This window comes from Gobio gobio, assembly GCF_949357685.1.
Source record: "Gobio gobio genome assembly, chromosome: 17".
Taxonomy (NCBI): domain Eukaryota; kingdom Metazoa; phylum Chordata; class Actinopteri; order Cypriniformes; family Gobionidae; genus Gobio; species Gobio gobio.
Window position 1 is genome coordinate 51,466,396 of NC_137110.1, and position 8,251 is coordinate 51,474,646.

Consider the following 8,251-nt stretch of genomic DNA (forward strand, 5'->3'; position numbering starts at 1 on the left):
CATACAGTTTATTAATCTGTAATCAAATTTTATGAAATTGATGATGAAAAAGAATCCAAGGAGCTCTAAAATAATTGTAATTTTTTTTTATCTGAAGCTAAATACAGCATCAACTGATCCCATGCCCCCCCCACTTCATGTGCACAAACATTACATCCAAGAATAAAATATTTAGATTACATCTGCATCTGTCTGGGTTGAAAAATTACTGACTTTATTATTGTTATTTTCAGCGCTTTTAATATACTCTTATTATAAAAATAACTTTATTGACATTTATTTATCTTTAACAAGTGTCCTTTTAGTAAGGAGACCTCAGAAATCTGAAACCAGAATGAAAAAAAATTTTTTTTTTTTTGCTCAAAATGGTGGTTTCCAAACAAAGGGAAAAAATAAACATATATCGGTATCGATATCGGCATCGGCCAAAATTAGTTGAAAAATATCGGCATATCGGCAAAAATCCAATATCGTGCATCCCTAACGAAAAGAGGTCGTCTCGCTCCGGATCAAACTGAACAAAGGTTCGGTTCGTTTCTAGTGTGAAAGCATTTTCTGTACGGTTCGGACTTTCAGACCATTTACAGGAAGTTCATGTTTATGTTTAAATATTATAACGTTATTTTTAAATTCAATCTAGGCTACATTGATTATGAAAAGTGAAAATATGCGCAATATGTCAGTTGACAGAAAGTCAGAAATAATTTTGAACGAAATTTTGTATGATTTTGCTTAGAAAGCATTTCTTTAATGGGAATTTCGTTTTGTATAAATTTTATCTTAATTTTAATCAACGTTTAATCAGATAATTGCCTGGATTTAATAAATAAGAAGCAAATATGCTTTACACATGCTTTACACATTAGATTAGATTAGATTAGATTCAACTTTATTGTCATTACACAAGTACAAGTACAAGGCAACGAAATGCAGTTTAGGTCTAACCAGAAGTGCAATAGCAGCAAGTGCAGGATATATACAATGGTTGCGTAAGTGCAGGACATAAAAATGTTCTGAATATATATAAATATGTATAAGTAGAGAGATGGTTATTACTATAAGTAGAACTGAATTTACAGATGAATATATACAGTGAATAAATATACAGATGGCTATTACTATAAACAGAATTTACAGGTGAATATGTACTATGAATAAATATACAGATGGCTATTACTATAAACAGAATTTACAGGTGACTATGTACTATGAATAAATATACAGACGGTTATTACTTGAACAGAATTTTACAGTTAGAGGTATACAGTAATATGTTAGGCTAATATGAGGAATATAGCAGTGGATTAAGTTAGTACAATAAATTATGGACAGAGCTATCCGAAAGAAAGTGTAAAAGTGCAGTGGAAAGTGGTTGCATATTCAGTTAGAAGTACGGTGCAAAATGCAAATGTAAACATTGTTACTGTAAATACAGTCGGCAGTGCAGATGAGCATTATCCAGTTACGGTATGGTGGTGCAGAATGCATAAGTAAACAGTTGTTACTGTAATAAACAGTCAGTAGTGCAAATAACAAAGTGAAGGCAGATGTGAGGTAGGAGAGTTATCAGTTTATGAGGGAAGTGGATCAACGGGGGTTTGAGTTCAATAAAGAGACAGCTCTGAACACATGAACTGGAGTCTCAAATAAACCGAAACTCAGCAGATACTCGTCTCACAAACATGAGAAATATGTGTATATAAAGCTTGAAATGTCCACTTTTAAACGTACATACACATATACTGTCTTTAAACGGTTTCTTCATTAATTTGGAGAGTAACTGAAATTATTACAATATCAAAATACTAAAAACTCCAATGTTTTTTAATTGCAAATAATCATGATTAATTACAGAAAAAATGCGATTTAATTCTTTTTTTTTATTTTTATGAATTCACACCACTAATATTTAGTTGTGACTTGAAGTATTTAAAGTGCAGTATTTGTCCTGAAAAGTAAATGTGATGTTTGTTACCGCAATAAATTTAAGGTCATTCCTATTTTATGTTTTATGTTCTATTATATTGACATTAAAAGCACACTCTTTTTACGACTAAAATAACAGTTAAGGGTAAAAAAAACCCCGGAATTCCCAAAAAATGTAAACGAAAAAAAAAAAGATTTAAGCAAAAATTAAAACGGAAAAAACGGAATTAGCAAAAATTAAAACGGAAAAAAACGGAATTAGCAAAAATTAAAATGGAAAATTAGCTAAAATTAAAACTGAAAAAAAAAGGAATTTGGGAAAAAATAAAACAGATTTTATAGGGCTCTACATATTGCGCATCTTTGCACTTTTCATAATCAATCCATTATAATATTTAACCCTCAGAGCCCGACGGCATCGCCCACGACGTCACACGGCACCTCCGATAAATATCTATATTATTTCATGAAACTTTTATCGATTTTCTTACCGTTTTTTCCAGCAGAAAGCTAACGAGCTAGCCATCACGGGGGTGTCTGTGGTGTCTTTGTAGCCTTTACAGAAGGTTTTCTATCCAGCCTGGAACATGTGCATCTTTTTGGAGTTGTTCAGCAATAAATCAAAACGCTTACATCCAAGATATATCCACTTGATGTCCATAATTTATAAATTTTCCGTCATTTTTGCCGCTAGCGCGATGCTAGCTGCCATTTTGGATGAGGGTTTGACCAATGACAGGCTGATCCGTCATCCACGTTGGTGTGCGTCATTACGCATGAACCACAGCTCTTTTATTGTGAAGAGAGAGAGACGCACGGCTAGTGTTGAGGAGAGAGAGAGAGAGACGCGCTGCAGTTTTTAGTAGTTTTGTGGAAAAAGTTTGAGGAGAAAGTTTGAGGAGAAGTTCCTGATAGGAACTGTTTTGAGGCTTGGCACCAGTAAATATCCAAAATCCAAAGAGGCCAAAAGCGCCTGGACTTTTTTTGGAAAAATGTAAATAGTTTTGGTTCTGTATAAGTTATCATGTTTATTCCTGAGTTCCAGGACTCTAAAGACTTGAACAAACTGTTTTCCAGAGGAAATATGCTTAGCTTTTATTTATTTGTGTGTGTTTTCAATAAATATTTGAGTGATTCAATTTCCGTTTTATGTTTTCATTTGTCTTTATGGTCCCATAACTTATTTTACATTCAGGTGACATCAATGCAACACAAATATACTGACAGAGCAACTTGTCTTGAAAAAAAAGAGGTGTGTCCATTGTCTGTGCACAACAGGGTTGATGTTTTACAAGCTTTTTTAGTAAATAACACCAGGCGGAAAATTAATTGTAAAAATACCCTTAGGTCTTAAAGGGTTAAGCATAAACAGGAACAGTAAATGTGATGCATTCATATACAATCAATCTCAAATAGAGAACTTTATCTACAAGTTAACTTTCCCAACATTAATCTTATGTTATGAAACAAAGAAACATGTTATTCCGATGCATTGCATGATTGAAGCATTTATAGAGACTGTACAGAAAACAGCATTACACGGCCCTTAAAGGGTTAGTTCACCCAGAAATGTTAATTCTGTCATTTTTACTCTTCCTCATGTCGTTCCAAACCTATAAGGCCTTCGTTCATCTTCAGAACACAACTTAAGAGGTTGGCTCGACATGAGGGCGAGTAATTAATGTATGAGTTTATATTTTTGGGTGAGCTAACCCTTTAAGGGGGGCGTTTCCCCCACTCTATATTGCAGACACAAATGGGAGATTATTTATAATAAACATGCTGAAACAATAAAAACAAAAAAACGTGATATTTTCCTCATCTTATATTAGTTTCTGTTCCTCTCAATTCCGATTTCGTTTTAACTCCTACGGTGGCCGATTTAGTCCAAGATTAACATGGCTTCCAGTTCGCCCTCGTCCACATTCGACACATCGAGTGTTAAAACGCCAAAGGCAAAGCTTGAATTTACGGGAATGTCCCTCTTTGGCTAATGTACTTTCAAGATGGAGGAGCAACATGGCGACCGGCATTCGAACCCTCACCCGTATGTGTTTACAATGGCATATTATAAACTTACGAGAATACTTGAAAGAAGTAAATATACATTAATGAGCACATATATTTTTGAAAGAACTAAGTGTTTTTAGCTACGAATAAACTAAAAAAGTTACACAGTGTAGCTTTAAGATTATGCTGCCCAATTAAAATGAAAGATAACGCAGCCTCTGTTGTTGTTGATTCTTCTCGGACGACTACCGGGAGTTACGTTTGGCCACAAAAGCGCGCATTAGCGGTAACGTTTGTTTATGTTGTTTCCGTTGAAACCGTCTATAATTCGTCTTGTGTTGATCTAACGGCCGATCTTTGCTCTCACGGATCTATAATTTGTTCGCTGGCGAATCATTCAGGCTGAGGGCAAAGAGAAGTTTCATAACTTGTTTATTTTTAGGCTATTTAACTTTACGTTAGCGCTGTAGCCGACTAGCTTTGAATGTTCGACTGAATTGTTTAAGAATTGCTTCTTATACCTTTTACTTATACTTTTGTATTAGTGATCATAAACTTGCATTTAACGAAAAGAGACTGGGTTGTGTTTCATGTCATTTTAATGTTATCACAGTCATAATCATATTGTCTGAAGCAGATATTAATATAGAGATTTTCTCCTCATTGTTGTCACTACTAGAGCAAGCTCCTGATTGGTTAACGCGGTGCGAATATCCGGCAGATTTTTCAACTCGCTTCGATCTGTAAATGAAGGCACTCGTTCCTCAGTGTTGATTGGCTGAGATTGGACTGTTATGTTTCAGACTCGCTGCTCCGCTAGAGAAATAGCGAACATTATGGGCTGTTATTTCGCTGCTACCTGTGTCCGAGAGAGAGAGAGAGAGAGAGAGAGAGAGAGAGTGAAAGAGTGAAAGAGTGAAGTGTGTTTGTTCTGCCCTCCAAACACACATTCACAGTCGTGTGTGTGTGTGTGTGTGTGTGTGTGTGTGTGTGTATGTGTGTGTGTGTGTGTAATTGGGGTAGGGGGCAGATGTGCACCACATGGGGTGGAGGGAGATCTATTCTCTCTTGGTGACAGAGCCAGTTGCCATGGAGCTCCTCGTCTTATTGGCGGAAGCCTCGTCCAATAGGGCGGCAGTTTCATCATTGAGAATTTTCTCCTGGTCTCAAACGGAGGGAAGTGGAGATTGCATAAGGGTTGTAATGGGAGCCAAAACAGCCCCAGATTTTAACCTGACACACTTATTTTTAGAGAATAAAAGACGGAGATAGGCTGAGCGATATCTCTCCCACACACACACACCACTGATGCATCATGGTCTAGCACTGAGTGTGTGTTATTCAGGCTTCAAGTGCCTGGTCTTCTTGATCTGGGTCAGGGTTATTGTTGTTAACTAAAACCATAAGATACACTTTAGTTTAGTTTAAGCTGCAGATGTTCGGTTAACTGAAACTAAAGCTTAATAAACATATATTTTTAAAACCTAATAAAGATGACACACACATCTGGTCAGCAGGAAGAAAACGATGATCGCTGTGAGTTATATATTAGTGCTGGGCAATCGATTAATCACATCCAAAATAAAAGTGTGTGCTTGCATAATATGTGTGTGTGTAGTTATGGATATATTGTATATATGAATACACACACCTGCAGCCTACCTGCATGCATATATTTAAGAAAAACACGCACGCGCTCACACTCACACACACACACACACACACACACACACACACACACACACACACACACACACACACACACACACACACACACACACACACACACACACACACACACACACACACACACACACACACACACACACACACACACACACACACACACACACAGATATCTGAAACTCAACATCACTGAATATTGTGTGTAACTTGTATGTGATATTGACACACACACACACACACACACACACACACACACACACACACACACACACACACACACACAACACACATACTCACACACAAACACGCTCTCTCTCTCTCTCTCTCTCTCTCTCTCTCTCTCTCTCTCTCTCTCTCTCTCTCTCTCTCTCTCTCTCTCTCTCTCTCTCTCCCTCTCACACACACACACACAAAACTGCTCACTGTCACAAACACACACACACAAATGCTCACTCTCTCACACATACACAAACACTCATTCTGTCTCTCACACGCACACACATACACACACACGCATACACTCACACACAAACTCTCTCTCTCTCTCTCTCTCTCTCTCTCTCTCTCTCTCTCTCACACACACACACACACACACACACACACACACACACATTGACTGTGATCTAGAGACGGGACCCCCTCTGCAGACACACCCCTCTCTCACTCAATCACTCACTCACACACACACACACACACACACACACACACACACACACACACACACACACACACACACACACACACACACACACACACACACACACTTTGACTGTGATCTAGAGACGAGACCCCCTCTGCAGACACACCCCTCTCTCACTCACTCACTCACACACACACACACACACACACACACACACACACACACTGACTGTGATCTAGAGACGAGACCCCCTCTGCAGACACAACCCTCTATCTCTATCTCTCTCTCTCTCTCTCTCTCTCTCACACACACACACACACACACACACACACACACACACACACACACACACACACACACACACACACACACACACACACACACACACTTTGACTGTGATCTAGAGACGAGACCCCCTCTGCAGACACAACCCTCTCTCTCTCTCTCTCTCTCTCTCACACACACACACACACACACACACACACACACACACACACTGCCCCTAAACCTGCCCATCACAGGAGACATTCTGCATTTTTACATTTTCAAAAAACATCACTTAGTCTGATTTATAAGATGTTTTCCTCATGGGGACCAAAAAATGTCCCACAAGGACGAGGATTTCGGATATTGCCATCTTTGTGGGGACATTTTGTCCCCATAACGTAGGGATTACCAGTCCACACACACACACACACACACACACACACACACACACACACACACACACACACACACACACACACACACACACACACACACACTGACTGTGATCTAGAGACGGGACCCCCTCTGCAGACACACCCCTCTCTCTCTCTCTCTCTCTCTCTCTCCATAGGTTGTGTTGCTCGTTCGTCCTCTCTCTGTCGTCAGGTCATGTGACGTCATCCTCCTCTCCTCTCCTCCGCCCACTCAGTCCAGTGGGACCGACTCTGACTCATCTCTCCTCTCCTCCGCTGTTCTTTCAGTCCGTCCTCCTTCTCTTCTCTCGTTTCCTCTGTCCTTCTGTCGTGCTCGATCTGTTGAAGCAGGGAATCCTTCGGTGACGCATTTCCCCTGCAGTTCAGAGCGTTAGTGATCTGACCATCAATGAGCACACACACACACACACACACACACACACACACACACACACACACACACACACACACACACACACACACACACACACACACACACACACACACACACACACACACTCACACACACACACACACACACACACACACACACACACACACACACACACACACACACACACACACATCAGCCCACACAGGCAGGGTTATAAAACCACAGCGCAGCATCATTCACTCTCATTCTTTTCTCGTTTTCTCACAATCGTTATTGCTTATTCAAACCTCTACAGTTATTCATCCTGAGAGACTTTATAAAAGAAACCGAGGCAGTTTGTCGAAGAGCCAATAATCATCATCATAACGGTTGATTGGACGGCTAGAATACACACGTTGTGCATTAAGAGAGCGAAGACGGTTTATTTGGCCGTTGGTGTTTTTGCAGCGTGGCTTTATCTTGCAGTTGTTTTTGCCTTTAGCTTGATTTTTAAATATTGCCTTAAACTGGTTTTCATATTTTGGCTTTTTTCTCTCCATCATTAGAGTTTATCTGATGCAAGACATTTAAACCCAATAATACGTTATATAATGTACGTATATCATGTTACCTTATTTTATGTTACATTATATTTATGTTACGCTATGTCGCGTTACGTTATGTCGTGTTACGTTATGTCGCGTTACGTTTATGTCGTGTCACTTTATGTCGTGTCACGTTATGTCGTGTCACGTTATGTCGCGTCACGTTATGTCGCGTCACGTTGTGTCCGCGTCACGTTATGTCGCGTCACGTTATGCCGCGTCACGTTATGCCGCGTCCACGTTATGCCGCGTCACGTTATGCTGCGTTACATTGTTGCGTTACATTGTTGCGTTACATTGTTGCGTTAAGTTATGTTGAGTTGCATTTAAT